Source organism: Lycium barbarum, chromosome 7 (assembly GCF_019175385.1).
Source record: "Lycium barbarum isolate Lr01 chromosome 7, ASM1917538v2, whole genome shotgun sequence".
Classification (NCBI taxonomy): domain Eukaryota; kingdom Viridiplantae; phylum Streptophyta; class Magnoliopsida; order Solanales; family Solanaceae; genus Lycium; species Lycium barbarum.
In genome coordinates this window covers 60,623,645-60,646,087 of record NC_083343.1, presented here as the reverse complement: position 1 = coordinate 60,646,087, position 22,443 = coordinate 60,623,645, and positions in this window count along the sequence as shown.

Sequence of the window (22,443 nt, the reverse complement as noted above, 5' to 3'; positions counted from 1 at the left end):
CTAAAAATGAAGTATGGAAAATTGAGAGATTTGTTTTTTGAAGAAGAGTAGATGGATGGAGGAAGGGGGGAAATTAATAAAAAAATAGGGGGAAATAAAGATGTGGCACGTGGGCCAGGCGCGTGTGGACAAGCGCCTGTTAATAATTGGGGGTTGTTATATTGGACTGCCACATCAGCAAAAAAGGGGCATTTTGATACTGAAATTTTTTATCCAGGGGGGTAATAGGACCAACACAAAGGTTAGGTGTGTAGTTGAGATTTTGGTCAAACGTTGGGGGGTATTTTGAGTATTTTCTCCAGGCGTATGCACAGATTTTGGAGGATCGTAAATGCCAGCGGAGGATAGAGCGTGAGGGTAACCGAAGCCATGGTAAGAGGGCTAGATCTTTTGATATGGTTGGTGAGCTCAGGAGAGGACAGAGATAGCAGCATCCCAGGTATTCTTATCAATCGGCAGGGATTGCATCTCCGCAGTTTCCAGGTCCGAGATTTGACCGGTCTTCTTATTCCGGAGCAGGCCAGAGTTCTAGAGCGTCAGGTTCTCTGTACTTGCTAGAGTCAGGCCAGATGAGGCTCCCTTTGCCACGATGTGCCCAGTGTGGCAAGTTATGCAGGTCAGTGTCGGTTAGGCTCAGATGGTTGCTATACTTGTTGGCAGTCATGCCACAGGATGAGGGAGTGCCTGATGGGGGTTGGTTCAGGTATGGTTCAGCCTATAGGGTCTGTGGCTCGCTCATCTTCGGCAGTGCACCCTTCAGCGCAAGTTTTCCAGATGCCAGTAGGGCAAGGTAGGGGGAGGAGTGGAGCATCTAGCTCGAGCGATCCTCAACACCGCGTCTATGCATTGGCTGGTAGATAGGACAGCGAGACGTCTGCTGATGTTGTTACAGGTATATTATCAGTTTCCTCCCACGATGTTTATGCACTGATTGACCCAGGTTCCACTTTATATAATGTTACGCCTTTTGTTGCGGGCAAGTTTGGGATAGAGCCCGAGTTGATTAAAACTTTTGAGGTGTCTATGCTAGTTGGTGATCCGGTTATAGCTAGGTGAGTATACCGAGACTTTGTTGTTATAGTTTGTGACCGCCATAACGTAGCAGATCTAATTGAGTTAGATATGATTCATTTTGATTTTATCATGGGCATGGACTGGTTATCTTCTTGTTATGCTAATGTTGATTGTAGGGCAAAGATGGTTCGATTCCAGTTTCCAGACGAGCCAGTCCTAGAGTGGAAGGGCAATGCTGTTTCGCCTAGAGGTAGGTTTATTTCCTACCTTAAGGCAGAGAAGATGCTCAGAAAATGATATATTTTTCATCTAGTTCAAGTTCAAGCTGTGCAAGCAGAGTCGCCGACTCTTCAATCTATTCCTGTTGTTAATGAGTTTCCAGAAGTGTTTCCAGATGAGCTTCCAGGCATTCCCCCAGAGAGGGAGATTGATTTTACTATTGACCTATTGCTAGACACTCAGCCAATATCTATCCCTCCTTATCGGAAGGCACCTGCGGAGTTTAAAGAGTTGAAGGAACAGTTGAAAGATTTGCTCGAGAAGGGCTTTATCAGGCTGAGTACATCACCGCGGGGAGCGCTAGTGTTATTTGTGAGAAAGAATGATGGATCTTTGCGAATGAGTATTGATTATAGGCAATTGAATAAGGTGACTGAAAGAATAAGTACCCGCTCCCGAGGACCGATTATTTTTCGATTAGTTGCAAGGCGCTAAATATTTCTCAAAGATAGACTTGAGATCAGGATATCACCCGGTCAGGGTCAAGGAAGAGGACATTCTGAAGACGGCATTCCGGACTAGATATGGCCACTATGAGTTTCGTGATATGTCGTTCGGGCTAACTAATGCCCCAGCTGTATTCATGGATTTGATGAATCGTGTATTCAGGCCCTTTCTAGATTTGTTCATGATTGTGTTCATAGATGATATTCTGGTTTATTCGCCGTCAGAGGCTGATCATGCAGAACATCTGTGGACTTGGAATTCTTCGAGGTAAAGATTGGTATGCTATGTTTTCTAAGTGTGAGTTTTGGTTGAACTCTGTGCCTTTTCTGGGTCACATTATTTCAGAGGAAGGCGTTAGAGTGGATGCCCAAAAGATTGAGGCTGTGAAGAATTAATCGAGGCCCACGGCACCAAAGGAGATACATAGTTTCTTGGGCTTGGCAAGTTATTATAGGAGGTTTGTAGAAGGATTTTCCTCTCTTTCAGCCCCATTGACCAAATTGACTAAGAAATCAACTAAGTTCTAGTGGACAGATGCTTGTGAGCAGAGTTTTCAGACATTGAAGGATAAGCTAACTCCAGCACCAGTTTTGACTCTTCTAGAAGGAGCAGATGGCTATGTGGTATATTATGATGCTTCAGGTGTTGGATTGGGTTGTGTGTTGATACAGCACGGTAAGGTTGTCGCTTATGCTTCTGGACAGTTGAAGAAACACGAGAAAATTATCCAACCCATGATCTTGAGTTAGTGGTTGTGATTCATGCCTTGAAGATATGGAGGCACTGCTTATACGGTGTCCATGTTGATATCTATACTGATCATAAGAGCCTCCAGTACATCCTTACATAGAAGGACTTGAACTTGCGTCAGAGGCGATGGTTGGAGAGGTTAAAAGATTATGATATGGATATTCTATACCATCCCGGGAAGGCTAATGTGGTAACCGATGCCTTCAGTCGTAAATCTATGGGTAGCTTGTCGCACGTGTGGCCAGAGAGAAGAGAAATGGTCTGTGAAGTTCGTCGATTCGCTAGCCTCGGAGTTCGATTGCTAGATTCAGGTGATGCAGGAGTTACTGTTCAAGACACAGCAATATCATCGTTGGTAGTAGAGATAAAGAAGCGTCAGTATGAGGATCCTGTTCTAGTTCATTACCGAGATACAGCCCCTCAGAAAGAAAAGACACCTTTTGTGATTAGAGGTGATGGAGTACTCAGGTATCGAGGTAGATTGTGTGTCCCTAATATTGCAGGACTCCGTCAGCTGGTTATGGGAGAGGCACATTACTCCCGCTATTCTATTCATCCAGGCTCAACAAAGATGTACCATGATCTCAAGGAAGTTTATTGGTGGGATGGTATGAAAAGAGATATAGCAAGGTTTGTCGCTCAGTGTTCAAATTATTAGCAGGTCCAAATAGAGCACCAGAAGCCTGGAGGCCTATAGCAGGCTATGGAGATTCTAACATGGAAGAGGGAGGTAATTAATATGGACTTTATTACAGGGTTGCCCCATACTCAGCGGAAGTGTGATTCAATATGGGTCATAGTTGATAGGCTTACAAAGTCAACTCACTTTCTGCCTATCAGAACTATTTATGCAGCCGAGGATTATGCAAAGCTTTACCTTAAGGATATTGTACGACTTCATGGTGTTCCTTCAGCCATTATTTCAGATAGGGAAGCACAGTTCACAACTAAATTCTGAAAATCGTTTCAGCAGGTATTGGGGACTCAGGTGAGTCTTAGTATAGTGTTTCACCCCCAAACAGATGGAACAAGCAGAGCATACTATACACACCCTTGGGGATATGCTTAGAGCTTGTGTACTTGACTTTTAAGGCAGTTGGGATGATCATTTGCCTCTTATCGAGTTCGCATATAACAACAGTTACCATTCCAGTGTTCAGATGGCTCCTTATGAGGCCTTATATGGACGGAGATGTAGATCGCCCATAGGGTAGTCCGATGTCGGGGAGAATCAGTTACTAGGCCCAGACTTAATTCAGCAAGCAGTTGATAATGTGAAAGTGATTAGAGAGAGGTTGCTAATAGCTCAGAGCTGACAGAAATCCTATGCGGATAATCGGCAACGTAAGCTAGAGTTCCAGATAGGCGACTGGGTGTTCCTGAAAGTTTCGCCTATGGAGGGAGTGATGAGGTTTGGTAAGAAGGGTAAGTTGAGCCCTCGATATATTAGGCCATATAAGATCATTCGTATAGTGGGTACGGTGGCATATGAGCTAGAATTGCCTTCTGAGTTAGAATCGATACATCCAGTATTTCATGTATCAATGCTTCATACGTGTATCGGAGATCCTTCAAGAGTGATACCAGTGAATGACATCCAGGTGACCGAGAAGTTATCGTACGAGGAAGTTCCAGTAGCTATATTGGATAGACATGTCCGTCGGTTGCGAACCAAGAATGTAGCTTCGGTTATAGTCTTGTGGAGGAGTAACAATGTGGAGGAACTTACTTGGGAAGCGGAAGAGGCAATGAAGAAGGAGTACCCGTATTTGTTCCCAGCAGTACAGGAGGTTCAGTCTGAGGCATTATCGCCCCCAGGTATTATTTCATTTCAGTTGTCATGATTGGTCGTGTGAGGCCATGGCATTGTTTTTTATAGTATGTAGCCCTCTGGTGGCATTATTTTGGGTTGTTGCGTGCAGGGTGGATTGGTATAAGTACAGGGGAAACTCTGCCAAAGGTTTTATAACCCAGGATTGTTCGAACATTCGAGGACGAATGTCCCTAAAGGGGAGAGAAGGGAGAATGTTACACCCCTCGTGTTCGTAGTTGTAGAACCTATGGTTTCTTTTTCGAGTATACCCTTGGAAAAGAGACCTGATCCCGATTTTGGAGGTAGAAAATGTCTTACCCCGTGTACAAGGGTACCAGCAGATATTCCTGACAATTTACAAAGTTAAAAATTGAGCGAATCGAATCGACGCGATCTGAACTGAATCAGAAAAATTTGTAGAACACCAGTCATCGTCGACGTGTCGTCGACATGCTCGACAGACCATCGAGGTGCGGTGTCGACAGGATCCCGCAGCCTTGCATCAGCAGGTGCAGGTTGACGGAGCAAGTCGACAGACTGTCAACATGTCGTCGGTTCGTCAACCCGCTCGTTGAACCGGAAGCTGTAGCCTTTTTGGCTTCCAAGTATAAATAGGTGGTCAACGACCCTAATTCATATTTTCCTCCTTCCAAAATTAGAAAACCCCTAATATATTCTCTCCTAATATTTTCCATCATATTAGTGAAGATTTGACAAGACCCGGACCCCGTAAACCTGAGGTGGTGAAGAGGAAGGTTGCTTCTAGGGTTTTCTTCGAGGTTGTGAAGTTGGGGAGTTAAAGTTGGAGTGAATCTTGGGATTTTTGTCCCCTCAAGGTATGTACATGATTTCTACCCTTATATTTAAGTTGAGTATCAACAGTTTTAGTGATTCTAAGTAAAGAGGGGATAGTGGTGGAAGTGGTAAGTGGATGAAAGACAAGATAGTGACTTAGGGTTATTTTTTAAAAGATGATTGGGAAGGTATTTGATATATATATATATATATATGTGTTGTCATTGTTAATGTGAGTGTTGTACTTGATGTGGGATCGAATGAGAAGTTGGAAAGTTGTAAGCTTATAAGGAAATTATTGTCTATAGTTCGTTGAGCTTTATACGCATTTGAGGATAGCTAGTAAGAGAAGTAAATAGCCTAATTAAGCCCTATGCTATCTTAATTGTAGACTTGCAAGTTCAAGAGGTAGAAGTTGGGCGATTGCGTATACCTCAAGCTATGATAAGACTAACCTTTCCTTCTTTTGGCATGATCCTATGATATGATCCAACAAGCGAGTAAATGATATTTCATATTACTCTACTCTTAGAAGTATTACGAGTACTTCAGTATTTGATGTTCATGTACCCCATTTATGAGTAATCCTTCTGTTCATGGGTCCAGTCTTATGTAGCCAGTTCTATTCATACAGTCTATTCATGCATATATTCATTATATATTTATGTACATTGACCCGTGACTAGAAGGCGTTATATACGCATTACTACTATGATGATGATATTGATTATGGCCACAGAGGAGCCAATATGATATGACGAGAGGCCATAGAGGCTTACAGGCGTTATATACGCACATACATCAGGCGATATATATGCACACATACATCAGGCATTATATACGCACTCATATAGATGCACGACCATCATTGATAGGTATGAGTATGCATATCATGTGCCCACAGAGGCATTGTCAGTTACGCATATTTAGGCAGATACTAGTTCATACAAGTTCATGCAATCAGTTATTTCAGTTATGAGTTCAAATCTTATCCATGATTCTTATGTTTTTATATTGTTCTTATGCCTTACATACTCGGTACATTATCCGTGCTGACTCCCCGTTGCTCGGGGGGCTGTGTTCATGCCCGCAGGTACAGGGAGACAGACAGGTGGTCCATCTCAGTAGGACCTCTACATCAAGCAGTGGGCAGTACGCTCTATTTGATCTGGAGCTACAGTCAGTTTTGGTATGCCCCTTTTTGGATGTGTATATATGGATATGACGGGGGCCTGTCCCATCCCTTCTACGACTTTTATTCCAGTAGAGGTCTGTAGACAGTTGTATGTAGTAGTCCGATGATGTAGCCTTGTCGGCTTCTATTCTTTTGTGTACAGTTTATGTAGCAGCCTAGCTGGCTTGCACTGTTCTTCCGCATGTTGTGTATGTGTATGTTGATTGTACAGAGTTCTGATATTTCCTTCTTATAAGGTTAGTTTAAGCCATTTATGGGCATTTGATGTTCAGTATGTTTCAGTTACATGTTTAAGGGTGTTTGGTCGCTAGAGGTCAGACTCCCGTCACGGCTCATCGGTTTGAGTCGTGACATTAAGTTTGAAAGTGTCCTCGAGAATTGGACTTATCTGTTTTTGTCAAATGTAAAATACGGCCAAGAATACGGCCATATTTTTAAATACCGTCCGTATACCTTGGGCATATTTCACCCACCTTCCTAGGTTGCTCACTGTTTTTTTGCTATCATAAATTACAGCTAGAGTTTATGTCCCATATTTTGAAATAAGGTCCGTATTTATGGACGTATTTCACCTGTTCCCTAAGACTGCTCACTATTTCCATTTTTGTTAAATATGGCCCGTATTTTAAACTAGGGTCCGTATTTCTTGCTGTATTTCACCAGACGCCACCTGTGTATATAAATAGCGGGATTCAGTTAATTTTATGAGTTATTCTCATTCTCATAAACCCTAAGGGCGAAAACCTTTTCTCTAAGTCTCCAAACCTTAAGGTAAGAACATCTTTAACATTATTAATCAATCCTAGCATTAAACCCATGATTTATTACATGATTCTTGAATGAAAACCCTAGGGTTTGCAAAGTAATCATTCTCAAGGTGACTCAAGCTAGGGTTTTTGGTGTTCTCCGTTGTAAAAATAAATTGTTGAATTACGTAAGGCTTAATTGAGGTATGTCTCTCTTTTAAAAACCCTATTATGGATGTATGTCTTATTCTCAAAGGTTCTTTATGGAATAAAAATGTGAACTTCTCATACAAAACCCTAATTCATGTTTTGATTATGGTTGGTGTGTGTGAGGGGACAAGCCGACATTAAACCTTGGTTGTATTATCCTCTATAGACGTACATGAAATCATAATCGTTTTCTTCTATAAGAGATGGTAATTAATGAGGGTTAACGACTGACATTGATGTTTTAAAAAGGAACTATGACAATGGAATCTTGTTGAAAGAAGTTGAAACATTTTCAAGATTATCTATGCAATTATGGATCTTTGTAATGGCACAATGAACTTTAATGCTAATTGATGGTGTGACTACTTTGAGACAACTTGGGAATCGACTTCTATGCTATGAACTTTATTGTTGTGTTTAGCCTAGCTACTCGGGAGGAAGGGTATCCACTACAGATCCTAGTGTGGTAATTGTCTAGCCATTCAGGAGGAAGAGTGGCCACTATTGGGCTCGCTACCCGGAGTGCGATTTATGCCTAGTTATTCGGGAGGAAGGATAGCCACCGAGAATTACATATTCCGGTATGGTGCGCTGTGACTAGGGAACCTCTACAGTTATCCCTTCGATGCACTTGATTCTTGGGCCTGTATTGGCATGTGTGATATTCTTATTCTCTCATGGAATTGTTGTTGATAATCATGATCAATTGAAAGGCATATTTGAAGTTGTAACTTGATAAGAGGCTTTATAATCAGTTTTGATAATTCTTATTGAGATACACAAGTTGAATAACTTTTTTAACATTGGTTTCACATGATTTTCAAAACTGATTTCTTTATGTATTATTGTACTCTATTTTCGTATTACTTACCATCCTCGAGGCACTCACTGAGTACAAAGTACTCATGCATACCATTGTTGTTTTTGATAGTATGTTAGGTAACGGAGAATAGCAGGTTCTTGATACTTCGGGCGCTTAGGAAGGACTTTTTGTTGCTGCTGACTTGGTGAGCCCACATGTTCATTCGTGGGACACCCTCATTATATTTATTCATTAGTTTATGTTACACCTTGAAAATTTCCCCGCGAACGTACAGTGGATAGGCTAACAAAGGGCATAGCGTATACAATGTTTTAATAAGAAGGGAACGACGTTTGACGACCCTAAGTATGATTTCAAAGGCAATTGAAATAATAGATAGGTTATGCTCCATAATGACTAATTATAGGTTCTAAAGACGTGAAAGCTGTAGATTTGCACTTCAGCCCAGTCGATCGTAAAAATGAAATACGGACCGTAAAGTAGTTTACGCATAAACTGCCATGTCGTATTTCAAATTCCAAAACTTGAACTTTCTGTCACGTGCTCAAATGGTTAAAGACGACTTGAAATACGGACCATAAACTGGAATACGGGTCGTAAACTGAGTTTACGACCACTGTTGCACTTTCAACTACTGTTCATTTCAAATCAGATTTTAAGTCATTAAATAAGGGACCAGGTCTTATTTCATTTCACTTCCACATGACACCCCTTCTCTCTAAAACATCTCTCTAGATTTATTCCACGAGAATTCAAGGAGTTTTAGTGATCAACAACATAAACCAAGCGAATCCAGTATAAGAAAACCCATTAAAGATCATTCAAGTCAAGAAATCTCATTGGAGATGAACTAGGGTTTTGCCCAAGTGGAGTATTATCAACCAAGGCTTGTTCCTACAATATCTACGGTAAGATTTATGGTACCTATATGTTGTTTGAGGTATTTAAGAGTTGAAATAGTTGGATTGTAGAAGGGTATAGAAAAAATGTGTCATGAATGTGGAATAATGCCATTTTGAGAAATAGTTTGAATTGAGTCATAATTCTTGATGTATCGTGATATAAATATGTTATAAATGATGTTAAGAACATGGGACAGGCAATGTATGTGAACGAACGTAGTCGTGTGTATTATGACCATGGATATGGGTGATTGAAAGTAAATTCTGAAATGTGGATAATGTGGATGAATAATGACTATTGTTATGTATTGTGAATGTATTATTGACGTTTGGGAGTTGATATACGCTATGGAAGAGTGTTGTATAATAAAGGAGACGCTGTCCGATTTTGTCTAGTTTTAGTCGTGTATGCTAGCTACCGATTCTAATGATAGTATGACTTCAATGAAGGTAGAAACGCGAGCGTTGAAGGAGGGTGTGCATGTGTAGAATAGTTTAACGGAAAGGTATGTAAGGCTAACCCTTCTTTCATAAGGCATGGTTCTTTGGCAAAACGTCTAAATCTTCTATACGACTGTGATATCCTTCAAATTATTTGATCTTCCGAGCTAGTAAGCTCACAATTCTTGGTATGCTACGATTGTACTAAGTTCCTCATATGACGAGTAAGCCTATAAGATAGATGGAATGAACGACGATAATAGTGATAATGGCATTGATGACGACTATAACGGTAATAGCGATGATGATAACGATGACGACTACGATAGTAATGATAATAGTAAAGACGCTTATGACCTATTATGTATATGCATCTATGTATGGTTATTATGGAACCCCGAGCTTATGAGGCCGGGTAGGATATGTAAATAAGTATGTATATGATTATGTAACGCGCGCACACCTCTGCAGATGGTACGGATAACCCTGACACCTTGGTAGGGCCAGGTAGATGTAACCCTGAAGCCTTGGTAGGGCCAGGTATGTGTAACCTTGAGCCTTGGCTGGCCAAGTATGTATGAAATATCGATCCTGCATGGTCGGGTATGCTATGTAAATGCTATGTATATGATATGATTATGTATATGATATAGATACAAGTACGAATACGAATATGATACGATATGAATGTGAATAAGGGTATGTATACGAATACGAGTATAAATATGGAATGGATACGATTTTGGATACGGATATGGATGTATGTACACAATACACATTAGAAATGGAAAGTTCCTATGAAAGGAAAGTAAGTGCCTATGACGATGATATTACTATCTCCCATCCTGTGCTATTTTTCATGTTGCTTATTATGCTTCTACATTGATATCGATCATGCTTTACATACTCAGTACATTCTTCGTACTGACGTCCTTTTTTTTGTGGATGCTGCGCCATGCCCGCAGGTGCACAGGGAGACAGACTTGATCCATAGCCACATTCTCAGGGACTATATAGCGGAGCTCCATTTCATTCGGAGCTATAGCTTTTGGGTACTTATTCTTTTGTGTGTATAATTATGGGCATAGCGGGCTCCTGTCCCGCTTATGTGATATGTTGTACTCTCCTTAGAGGCTCGTAGATATATGTATGTGGTTAGGTATGTCTGGCCTTGTTGGCCTATATTTTTTTGTATATCATTTTGCTGGCCTTGTCGGCTCATGTACATTGATGTGGCATAGATGCCTATGATGATATAAAAGATGTTATTGTCCAATAGGACTAGTATGACGGATGAATAGAAATGCATGTTTAATTATGTGGCTCACCTAGATGTAAGAGTAAGTGTAAGTATAGGGGTGCCCGGGTGAGCTAGCACCGGGTGCTCGTCACGCTTAGACTGGTCGTGACAGTTTAGCATTTTAGCAGGTTGCGTCCCGATGTGTTAGATAGACATTGTTTATATTAGAAGCTCCATAGTATTCATTCTTGTGGTTAGTTGTTGAGTTGTTTAACTCTTGGGCATGTGATACATTTTGATTGAGGTTTATATTATTAAAGACTTTCGCAAATTTTATTCTTATATCATGATTCGTTTAAATTTATTTTATAAACAATTGGAGGCGAATGTTGAACCTGGCGGGTTCAAGTGTTATTGTTGCATCTTTTAGGTTCACCCGATGTGGTTCATGACTTCGGATGCTGGTCAAGTCTAGGGTGGGTTTCAGGGTGTGACAATACTACTTGCCAAACGTACACAAATCCGTTCGAAACTTCCTTCAAAAATCAATCCATAAGCCAACAACATCAACATATCTATCTACGACATTTATGCCATGTTTACCCTTACTTTAAACCTTTAAAATCCTTAAAAGAAATGATATCAAACTCAAGATGAAAAACATACCTTATAACTTGAAGATCTTCACCTCACACCATTCACTCTAAAGCTTATCCACCACAACTTCAATTAGAAGTATGAACAAACTCCTTCCATGAACTAGTTAAGGATTTTATGGCTCGATCTTCTCTTGAATTGATTTGGAATGGTTTGAAGTGTTGGAGAGAACTCATAGGGTCTAGAAGTTTCAATTTTTGTGAAAATATGAGCAACAAAGTTGTGGCCCTTCTTTGATTCATCGAGATTCGTTGTTAATTTTACAAACCCCAGGTTCCAAGGTTTTCCTTCCCGATTACGAGATCATAATTCATCCTTTACTTTATTGTTACATACTTCCCATGTCTTGTACCTATCAAAACTTCCCATCTTTTAGTTTATTTTGCTTGGCATTATAGTTACATAAAAATGTTTTAAGTTATTTAGGTCATTTTGCTTTGTATTATAGCTAGTATGAAACTGTGTTTAGGTATCTAGCTTATTTGTTTAATATCATAGTTATATGAAATATTTTTAGTAATTTAGCTTGCTTTGCTTCATATTTTAGTTATATGAAATTGTGTTTGATCATTGGGTTTATTTTCTATGTGTTTAGAAAGAAACCATGTCTAGTCATTCAATCTGCCTTGCTTAATATTATAATTCATATAAGATTGCACTCAACGTAGTTTATCTTGTTTGTTTGATTTAATGTAGTGGATTAAGTGTAGAGTTGTGTTTAGTTTAATTTGTTCTGCCTGGGATTGAGTGTTGTAGTCTGGACTTTTTAGAATCTTGTTTAGAACTAATCTTGTTTAGAACTATTTAGCTTGTTTATTTGATTTAATGTAGTGGAATAAGTGTACAGATGTGTTTAGTTTAATTTTCTCTACCTGGGATTGAGTGTTGTAGTCTGGACTTTTTAGAATCTTGTTTAGAACTAATCTTGTTTAGAACTATGTTCATTACAAGTAAGGTCAAGAGATGCACTATTGGCTAGGGTAGCGTACAAAAGTTTGCTTGAAGTGTCCTTATTAATAAGTTGATATTGAAAGTGGTTCCCATGTGATAAGGAGTGATTCTACTTTAAGATTTGTATGTTTGTCATTAAGGTTAAGATATTGTGTTATAATATGTGCGTTTAGAAATGTGATTGAGTGGCCTAGACTACATTATTACCTAAGTCATAACTTGTTGAACCTGTTTAAACTTGAAACTATTGCTTTCTATATGTCTTGTATTTATAGAGAGGTTTTCCTAATCTCTATCTAGAGTAAGGAAGATTTAAAGTTAGCTGAATTGACTCTAATCATTAAAAAAATGCTGAGAATGTCTTGTTTGGATTGAGTCTTGGTCTTTGTTTTTTGTTGGAATACCCCAATCTGCAAAATAAGTTTCGCTATTTTAGAAAGGTTTGCTATAATGTGATAGCCCCTATTCTAAATCAACATTTGAAGGCTAATGAATATGCACTGCCTCCTGTTCTAGTTGAATTTTGTTTAAAAAGGTTTTAAACTAATAGAGAACTAGGCTTTAACCCAAGGTCTGTTTCACTCTTCCCCTTTTATTGGGACACTGTCTAAAAAATAAAGTATTCAGGCTTAACTAATATGGTCAGTTCTCTTGTTTAAATCTTATGCTTGGTTTCCACTTTTTCTTTTAAAAGAGAGGTTAGACACATCTAAACTGAGTGGTGATTTGTTCAAATTCTGAATTTTCCCTTAGACTCCTAGGTGCTCCTCTTTGTTTAAGTATGAGTCTCTGTTTGACTGGGTGTCTAACTTGTAGTTGGTCTGTGGATTTTAAAACTGGAACACTTTGAGTTATTTCAAAAGTGTCAAATCTTCTTTGGTACGGTTTATTTGCTGTGTTGATACATGAGTTAGTCTAATCTAGTGAATGATAACTTGCTAGGTGTCTTACTTAATCACTTTGTTTGTCTTAAATTGATTCATCTATTCAATAAGGTTAAAATAAACACTTACCCTTCATGAAATACTGGTTTAAACCATGCTTCACTAATCCATCAAAATGATAATTAAAATTGGATATTTGTGCAGTTCAGATAGGTACATTAAGTCCATTGAGGTCTGTTTAAGAGAATGTAGTAGTCTTATTATCTTACCATGTTTTCAAGTGTAAGTTGGCTTAAAATTGGATTTCCTTAGAATGTAAGCTAATCCTGGAAACTGCTGCTTTACAACTCATTTGATAACTGGTGTGTAACACATAATAGTTATTAGCTGGTTCTTCTTAAGTCTAGTAACTAATTATTTGTATCCATTTACCTTTCTTGTCCTGCTTGCCTGGAGAATATCTTCCAAAAATTGATTAAGTACTGATACTATGTATAGATTGGGCACACTGCTTTTGTGTTTGTGTGACTATGGATTATCTTCTACTTTATCTTGGTTGTGTGACAAAATTACTTAAACATCCTATTGGTCGTGTCTGCATTCAACAGGATACTGATGTCAATGTTAAGATAGCCAAATTTGTTAGATATAGATACATAGATATCTTGTTAGGGGGTTGCTTGTTGTCACTATTAGATATGCATTCCCTCTCCTATACACTATGAGCTTAACATACAAATGGAGTAGCAAAATAGCACTTAGGGATTAAGCTTAAGCCTTATCTGGTGTCTGCCATGTCTGGGTTCCTGGAAACCCCTTGAATCTTGTGCGGCATCAGGAACAAGAATCATATGACTTATGTGTGCGTATTATATAAAGCTTTGTCTTCATTAAATCTTAGTTTTAGATGCTTTCTAATCCATATTTCCCTTTCTTCCTTGTTTGCATGAAACACCATTGTTTGGTCAGCTTCTATTGCATAAACCTATTGGGACAAGAGCCCAATTACTTTTCTTGATCGAGTTCGTTGGAAAAATGGAAAGGGAAGCTGAAATTTGTGGAAGGCCCAGCCAATGGGTGAAAATGGCACTGATGGGCTTGGGTAGGCCCATCAGTTGTTTACAAATATTTTTTTCTACTCTCTCCCCTCTTCCTACTTTGATATATGGCATGTATATATTGTATATGTATTGAATGTGTAAATAATGAAACCCTTGTGTTTGCTAGAACTTAAGCAGAACACATGGTATTTTTAGGAAGTCGCCAATACTTTTTTTTTCCAAACTCGGATAATGATCAACTTTGCATGAAATTGAAACTTGGCTTGATTTTGGGTTTAAAATTGGCGTAATACCACAGCTAAGTGTATGACAAAAAATGGAATTTTTGGTTAAGTCTAAAACTTGATCAATGCAAAAAGGATTCTTCAAAAGTTAAGTAGAGAGTTTTTGCCTTTAAACCCGAGATAAAAATAAATAGAGTTATTTGACGGGCTAACCTTAAAATGGAGACAAAGTTGGGAAATGAGTTGACCTCAAAAAATGGCATTTTTTTGTATGCCAAAGGAGCAATTTTCTAGACTTGAATTGATTTGGAGATAAAAACTTGGACATTTTATAAGCTGGAAAAAAGAAAAAACTGGAACCTAGACTCATGAAATTTCTGAAAAAAAGAGATTGTCTTTGGGCCTAGAAGTCCAGAATTTATTGGGCTGGGAAAACAAAGGAATTAATTTGACAGGTTTGAGGTTGAGACGGATTTGGACCTAGAATATGGGCTGATTATATGTGCTTCAATAATAAAATTGGACTTAAACAAATACTTGTGCTTCCTATATGTATATACGTATAAAATCGCAGATATACTCCATATTTTTTCTATATATATGTAATTAAAACCTATAAGGACTAAACTCATATCGGTAGGACCAAAATAGTAGTGACTCTACCCGGGAGAAATCCCGAGTGTGTCTTGGTCCGGAAATGAATTGAATTGAACACTTATACGGAATTTTGAAACCAAAAACCCCTGTTTTAAGGGGACCTTTTTGCCAAAAATTTTCTTGAGTTTACGATAAAGAAAACTGAATGACATTTTGACAGAAAATTAAACACTTTTAAGCAAATAATACACTAAATCACACATTGAAGCTCGTAGGTCAACCGTATTCTACGGATCTTTAATACTAAGCTGCGTAAAACCTTCCCTAGGAGATCACTAGAACCCTTACCTCGAACTTTGGTACCCAAAGATTTCTCTCTTGCTTGAAAAATATTTCACCCAATTTTTCTACTTTTCCCTAATAAATTAGGTGGCGACTCTATAAAACTAAATATCCAATTTAGAGCACCAACAACCTCGTAGTATATTTTATGCCTTAACCTGTGTAAAGCGAACCGTAACACCATCATGATCCGTAAGCTGGGTCATCACAAGTTGATATCATAGCTTTAGGTTAACTGGTAGAGTCTTGCAGATTGGTACGTAGACATCTGTACCCATCCTCGAGAGGCTATAGGAAATTTCTGAAACATCCAATCTTTCATTTCTTTCATGCTAGTTTATCCAAATCTGTATCTGACTTCATACTCTATTCTCTCATAGATGGTGAGGATACACGTGAATGCGGCTAGGGATGAGGCACCATCTCCTGTGGCTGAGGCTGTGACACATGGTCGAGATATAAGCAGAGGCCGTGGTAGGTGCAGGGCCCGTGGAGTAGCACCGATTGGGGTTAGATCACCAGTGGCTGGCCAGACTCGTGTTAGATCCCTATCTCCTAAGCCTAAGGTAGAGCATCTTGATGAGCCATTTCAGAAATAGCTGGGACAAGCCCAGGAACCTCTGGAGCTTATTTCTACACCAATCCTTCGGGATGCCATGGTCCGCATTCTGAGTTTACTCGAGGGCTTTACCCAGGCCAATGCATTTCAGTCTACACCCGGATGGGTCACAGACTAGAGCTGGAGGTTAGACTCCTGAGTAGTTTTAGACTCAAGGGGCACAACCAGCTACTGTTTTGGCTTCCCATACTAGGAGATTCCGACGCCTTATTTTGCCCCTTGACCAGTCCCCGGGCAAGTTATGACCCGAGATGAGCAAAAGATGTTTGATCATTTCACCAAGATGGGCCCTCCCTGGCTCTATGGTACCCCTGAAAAGGATGCGTATGAGTTCATCATCAATTTCCATGAAAGGCTTCATAATTTTGGGATACTGGAGTCGCACGGAGTTGACTATGTTTCTTTTCAGCCAATTGGGGATGCCAAGCGGTGGTGGAAGTCCTACATTGATTGTCGACCAGCCGGGTCACCTCCTTTGACATGGAATCGATTCTATCATGCTTTCTGGTGAAGTATGTCCTTCGTAGCTGAGAGATAGTATAGCGACCCGTTTGGTCGTTATTGCAATCTTCGACCCTTTTGATCCCTTTTCAAGCTTTATTAGCTCATATTTGACACGCGGGGACCTTTGGCACGCTTTTCGAGGTCTTTGGATATGATTTGGGTGACTTTGTGGGAAGTTTGGGCTTAAAGCGAAAAAGAATTGACTCAAAGTTGACTTTTGGGTAAACTGACCTCTTTTGGGAATCCGCTAATTTTGAGAGGTCCGTATGGTTTGTTAGGACTTGTACGTATATTCAGTTCGGTTCCCAATGCACTGGGGTGCATTTTTAGACTTAGGTTGGGAAGTTAATTTTGAGGTATCGAGGCTTGATTCGGTCAACAAGACCCCCGATAGGAATTTCAATGCCACGAGTGCCTTCGTAGCATGCTTTTATGTAGGTTTACATATCGGGGTTGTGAGCAGATGGTCTCGAGAGATAGTCGAAACTTTGGGTTAAATTGTGAACTTGAGTTAAAGATTCTGGTGTCTGGTGTCCGCTATGGTGACATCATTATCGCTATAGAGGCAATGTCGTAGCAGTGCCATGGCCGTAAAAGTGGCGTAGAGAGGATCTGGGTAGACCCCCATAGCGTTCTGAGAAACCGCCATACCGGGACCGCTGATGCCACAGAAGCAGTGATTACTGAATGTGTGACTTATAAGTGATTCAAACCCCAACCTGTTGTCATTATTTTATATTCATATCTTAAGGCTTGGGAGGCAATTTTTAGAGGGTTTTGGCTATTTCTTCACAAAGGTAACTTCCTTGATCTTAGAATCCTCCAGTTAATTCTATTAATCCTTAATCTAAGGCTAGAATCCCCAAAATCAAGAGGAATCAATTTCGGTTTTTCATGAAAGTTCATAAAATGGTTTAGACTCTCTAAGTTTTTCATGTTGATAAAAATTGGTTGGGTTATTATAGAATTTGATATATCAAAGGTTGTTAATCATGAATCTTCCTTTATTAGTGATAATTCTTGAATTGGAAAGTTAGGGTTTATACCAAAAATTGGGGGTTTAACCTAGAATCTGAATTTGAGTATTTCATGAGTTAATATAGCTTCTAATTGATGGGAATTGATCAGCTAGAGTATGAATTTCATGTTGAGACCTATAGATTCCTAATTTTATCTTTCTAGTTCATAAACCCTTTTGCATAGGTTAGGAATTTGGGTCTTGAATAGAAGGTTTGAATGATGTTCTTCTTGATTGTAATTTTATGATTCAGATATGTTTAGACTTCCATTATCTCAAGGCTCAAGGAAGGGAAAGACTAAGGTTGATTATTAGAGATTTTTCTATTCGGCTCTCCAGGTAGGTTACGGTTTACCTTATGGTGAGACTTCGATTAGCGAAGCATATGCTTTGACGATATTATCGGAGAATGCATGTAAACCTTCAGGTATGAAGTTGGGTTAGATACTATCTTAGGTTGGGCCTTGTTATATGATTTGGGGGATAGCCGCCTCGTTGTGTTGGTCACTTATCATGTTCTATTTACTTATTGGCTCATTGCCACGTTGAGACATCAGATATTGGTGATTAGTGATAAATCATAGTTGTGATATTGCGGTACTTTACTTGATTGATATTGAGATGAGAATGGTGACTTCATTGTGGCTTATTGTGTAGCCTTGTTATTGATATTACTTGTGTGCCCTGTGTGGTATTGTTTGGTATTGAATTGGTTGTTAATATTACATTGCATCATGTTCATACTTATTTCCATGATTCATTGATATTGCATGGTTGTGGCACTGATGATAATAAGTGAGAGAGTGTAGCCTCCGAGGTTTCTATCGGAGAGCTTAAAAAAAATGAGAGTCCGTTGATCTGAGGTTATTTACCGGAGAGGACTGAATGTATGTTACCTGAGGTTTCTTGTCGGGATGACTGAGTGTCGAATGCCTGAGGTATTTATCGGGATCGTGAGTGTGGTACATAGACTTCGTGGGTCACACATGGGTTGTGCTATTGAGATGTGATGTTCCATCATCGGAGTACATGTGTACGGTGCATATGCATTTCATTCATTTTGCATACATTATTGTATTGCATTGTACCTTTTGGTTTCCTGTGATATCATTGTGATATGATTGTGATATACTGGTTCGGAATGGTTATACTAAGACTTGGCATAGTTGGGTTTAAATGCTATAACACAGGAGATAACTTGTTGTAATATGATTGTGATATACTGGTTCAGAATAGTTATACTCAGACTTGGCCCAGTTGGGTTTAGATGCTATAACATAGGAGACGACTTGTTGTGATATGATTGTGATATACTAGTTCAGAATGATTATACTGAGACTTGGCACCATTGGGCTTATATGTTATAGAATAGGTGATGACTTGTACCATGGATATGGATTCGTGTTTACTTGTACTTTGTTAGTTTACGTGTTTATCTTGCTTATCGTCTTCATATACATTAGCTAGTCTTAGTCGGCCTATGATACATACCATTACTTGTTGTTTGTACTGACCTGCACTTACTGCATTCTTTTATAAATGCAGAGTACGAGGTGGGATCGACTTCTACTCCTCATGGCTGATATTCGAGGATTGCTGATTCGTGTCTTTCAGGGGAGCATGAGGACGTTCACTGCCCGAAGACTCTTCCTTTAATTATGTCCTTATTTTCATCCTAAGACATGCTCTTGAGACTACTTTTATTCAGACTTATAGTATTTAGTTAGATGCTCTTCTATGACCAGACCAGATACTTGGTGTATTTCATTTACTTCCACATCTTCTTATATTATTATCGTAAGACTTACTTTATTTTATCTTCTTCTGCTTTATTTATGTTTTTATGATTGTTGGGATCAGAGTTCGCTTACCGAGGTGGGAAAGGTAGGTGCCCGCACGACTTGGTGAAAATGGGTCGTGACAAGTTGTTGTTAGAGCATAGGTTACCCGGTCTATAATACAAGAGCGTGTCTAGTAGAGTCTCGTGCATCATTAAGATGAGCTCTGTACTTATCCGCGAAAGGCTATATGACATTTTAGGAAACTTTCAATTCTTACATTCTCTCGTACGACTTCATTCAAATTGGTATCTATTCGACTCCAATTGGTGTCTAAACTTTCTTATCTTAATTACCCACAAAGGGTGGACACTCATCCTTAAATTCTTACGTGAATGGTTCATCTATGATGTGTTGTGGTATGGTACGAGATGTGTTATTCTTATTCGGACACGTGATCATGTTCAGTCTCTAGTATGGCCTAAGGATTCGATTGTGTGGAGGCCCGATTAGACTCGAGTGTTGTGTGGAGTCGTGATTAGACTCATTTATTGTGGGAGTTCATGAGAAATGGGAAAGATAGTTCAGAGGGTTACAAGGTCTCCATGTTTCAGCATTAGGTTGCTCGAAAGTGACAAAGTGCATTGATGGCTTAACAATAGCGGGTTGCATGATGATATGATCGGTTCGGGAAAAACTTCAGCGTCGTCAAGGCCTTATGATGGTGTGCGTGACACTGGTGCAACAATGGCTACTCGACGATTCAGCGACAGTAAAGTATTAGAGGTCGGTATGTGAGGACAACTGTAAGTTCTGTAATGACCATCGAATTTGGCAAACGTATTGTGATCACATGTAATAAAGAAAAGAAGTTGTCAATAAGGACATGAAGGAAGAATTTTGTGTAAAGCATGTAGCAAAGTGAGATTTCATAGATATCTTAGACATGAGTACTTTTCATGAGATTGGGAAGGGAAAAATGTGTATCTGACATGGTTGTTAGGATAAGGTTGCAATTGATGCGAGGGCAAAATTATTGTTCGGTTGTGAAAGGTACGGGGGTTTCGGCATGACAGTATGGTACCGATAAAGGTGGTCATCTGAGCTATGGTTACTATAGAGTATTGAATCTTGTGGAAATAATTAGGCATGGTTTGGTAACATTCGTACTTACTGGATCACGTGATATCTCGGGAATATGGTACTAAAAGTCATTCTTAATATAAGCTCATTCTTAATATAAGCTCATTGATGTTAAAGAACTACTCTGTTATTAAATGAATACTATGGGCACATCGTTTGATAGGTAAATTTAACTGGGTTGTAGACCTCTGAGGATCTAGTAATCGAATGCTAGAAATGACTTCAATTATGGGTGAAAGCGATGAGTTAATGACTTAGGGAGTTACTGGTTGTTACACTTAGATTTGAGGAGAAGTATTAATATTGTTGTGATTCATTTGGCTTAGAGGGATGATTAGTTTAGAGGGTCAAGTGGATTTGAGTGTTTGTTGGTTGATCGTGATAAAAGTGATTTCAAATGAAATACGGGAACTAAAGGATTACAATGAGGCATCTTGCTATCGAGTTCAGGAGATTAAGGTTCATAAGACTTGAGGTGAGGTAATATGGGTACTTGAGTCGTGTTTGGATTGCGGGGGCATTATATCATGTCGTACAGTAATAGGGTGACCGATGAGGTTGATTGGTTTCTTCGAGGTTAAGGGCAGAAAGATAATCGTGAAAACAAGAGTTAGTGACGTGAGAGCTTGGTTACGATTGTACAGCGTAGAGTGGGCTTGAGAGTGTATGGATGAGTTGGTATGTTTGGTTATGTCATAAATAATAGAGATCAGTGGTTCACTAAGGTTGGGAACCTTGTATTCATTGTGTAAAATTGGCTAGATTCCTCTAATAGTGGTGTTATTACTCGGCTTATGTGATTGAATAAAAAGGGATTGGCGTGCGAGTGGTTAGAGGTGTTCAGATTCGATGATTGAGGTAAGAGGTGATTCTTTGAGGGCTAGCAACGTTAAGGATTTTGAGTAAGGGGTTAGTAAACAAGAATGCTTGAAATGGTAGATCAATGATTGGTTAACTGAGTTAAGTTCGGGATAACATTTTGCAGATTGAGTAAGACAATTCTGCAAGGATAATTCAGTTGGATACATGAGGATATTGGTAAGACTGTTACATGATACGCTGGATTTAGAGAGTGTTCAATTTAGAGTTGTAAGAGTTAAGAAAACTATAATGTGCAGAGTGTGTGGTATGATCCTATCTCCAAGATTGATTCGGTTAGCTTGCAAAACTTATGATTATGCTGTGTTCGATTGAGTGGATTCGAGGATTGATTACGGTTCTGATGATTGTGAATTTATTAGAAATTGTGAAACTGACGAGTCAATAAAAGGTATAGTTGATCAAGAGTCAGCAAGAATGAGGTACATCTTGGGATTACTTGGGTCTATTTAGATTATTGCGTGAGCTTAAGGAAGAAAGTCTACTGAAATGGACTAAGTGATATGAGGAAAATTGCACGAAGTTTAGAGCGGTAGTGGTAAGATTTGCTACTTTTGGAATTGTTATGGGAATGTCAAGGTGTTACAATGGGTTATTCTATGGTTAAGGGGTATTATATGAGGCTAAAGGTTTTGCGACGCCAAGTTCGGGGATGTATCGGATTTACGTATCGGGTAAAGGTTGAGAAACATTAAGATTAAAATCATAAGGTATAGTTCTTCGATACTAAGTTGATAACATGGATAGGACTCAACTTCTGGAGTAGAGGGTTATAGACATGACTGGTTATGCGTGACGAAAAGATTAGAATTGGCCGCCACAGATGTGCTATGGAATGTGATTGGTTTCCAAAATTCGGAGTTGGTTCAAAGGACTATGGTGATATTCAAGAGTTGTGCATTCATTCAGGATCAACATTGTTCGAGTTAAGCCTAGTGGTCTATGGCTATACTTGCAAGAAAATACTTAAGGATTTGATGCGTTTCGGCTCAGATTTGAGGTATGAATAATTTACCAAGCTTTATCAGGGCTTTCTAGTGGATTTGATGATTTTTTTAGAACAGTTACTTAGACAAAATAATGGTTTACGATGAGCTTAGTATAGATTTGAAGAGGAACTGTTGTGCGAGA